General features: G+C 41.7%; 1 long non-coding RNA gene across 1 annotated transcript; it reads right to left on the minus strand.

Moving 5' to 3' along the window:
• Positions 1 to 284: 284 nt before the first annotated feature.
• Positions 285 to 1,051, minus strand: LOC144773444 (uncharacterized). The gene is made up of 3 exons (XR_013599980.1): positions 983 to 1,051; positions 828 to 895; positions 285 to 403 (listed from the first exon to the last, which is right to left on the minus strand). It is a non-coding gene; the product is annotated as an uncharacterized LOC144773444 (long non-coding RNA).
• Positions 1,052 to 1,658: the final 607 nt, after the last annotated feature.

The following is a 1,658-nucleotide window of genomic DNA, read 5'->3' on the forward strand; positions in this document are numbered from 1 at the left end:
ATCACCAATAAAAATAAATATACAATTAATTATAGCAGCATTGTTTTTAATCACAATGTGTCTCAAATCACATTAATTCATTCAATACATGTACAATATATCACTTTTCAAAAATGCCCCTACGAAAGTAAGAAAGGGAAGGGTAGTGTTGGGATAGTGAAAGAATAAGATCTTAAAGGAAGGTCTGCAAAACCACAGTATAACCAGTTGATTGTATACAGAATTAAATCATCTTCTATTAAACAAAATCATGCCTCAATGAAAAACAATACTAATAACTGATAGTCGAGGCTGAACATAGAAGGAAATGTCGACGTTTCGACCCAAATGGAGTGCAGGTGTGGATAAACCTTGCTAGAGGGTCTTCATCAGGACGGGGACGTTGAGGGGTGGGGCAATGGATCTACATAAAAATGGATAATTTAAAAACAATTAGTGCATGGGTCACAAAGGATCCCAAACAAATTTCATAAAAGTTCGTCAAGCGGAACTACTTTTCAGTTGGATAGGAAGGAGGAATGCATCGGAAGCGTATCAACAATCATAGAGTCAGGTATAGTATTGGTAGGTAAGAGAGGGGTAGCCAATCATCCAAAGACGATGGTGCGGATCAAGATGTGAAAGGCAGTGCTCTCACTCTCATTGGAGGTGGTGCGTTAATATAACCACTCGAGATATTCAGATGACAGAAAAGGCAGTTATTCTCAAAGCTACAAATATAGCAGAAAATGGGCACTGTACAACTGTCGGGGGACATAAAGATTCTACTACTTAGAATTAATAGTAGAAAAAATGCACCACCGCTTCATGTTCCACAGATAGCATACCTGCTTGTAGGAAAGGCTCGCTCAATGTTCATGCAAAAACGGTCATCAACACGCACCAGGGGCCAAATCTGAAGAAATTAGATGGGTGTTAGCTTCAGTTCTTAAGCTATCCCTAGGGGTTGGTGACCATATATAATAAACATTAATGTACATACTCAACAGGAGGGGGATGTCGTTGCCAACCCTGAAGTGCCGCTTCTAGTTGACAAGTAGTAATAACCCCTACAGGGTGATTGTTCTAAAATAGAAAAACAGATGCATACATTCTGTAATTCTCCACCGGTACAAAAAGGGGGGGATTTATACTATCAAACTATGCTCTGCTTCTGACATACCTGTGTTTAGCAGAAGAGGCTCGTTCTAACATGGGCGGTCGTCTTCACGTACCGTCTGCCAAGGTCTGTGAAAGTACAACAGATCCGGGGTTTTACTCCCATACGTGCATCCTCGGGCAATCGGTAAAAGAATATTACAGATAGTAATGGTGACAGTAACCTACCGAAAAGCGGCGAAATAGTTGCCGACCTTGGGGTGATCAAAATGACCAGCTCCCTTGAATGCCCGGTAGGGACATCTATTGGTCACTTGGTGTAAGTGCACCATGCTGTGTGCCTAAGGGACATCTATTGGTCACCTGGTGTAACTGTTTGATGCTATGTGCCACAGGGACATCTATTGGTCACTTGGTGTACCTGCACATTGATATGTGCCACAGACACATCTATTGGTCACTTGGTGTAAATGCACCATGTTGTTTGACTAAGGGATTTCTATTGGTCACCTGGGGTTACTGCACCATGCTATGTGCACCAAGGACATCTATTGGCAACT

Source organism: Lissotriton helveticus, chromosome 1_1 (genome assembly GCF_964261635.1).
Source record: "Lissotriton helveticus chromosome 1_1, aLisHel1.1, whole genome shotgun sequence".
NCBI classification, from domain to species: domain Eukaryota; kingdom Metazoa; phylum Chordata; class Amphibia; order Caudata; family Salamandridae; genus Lissotriton; species Lissotriton helveticus.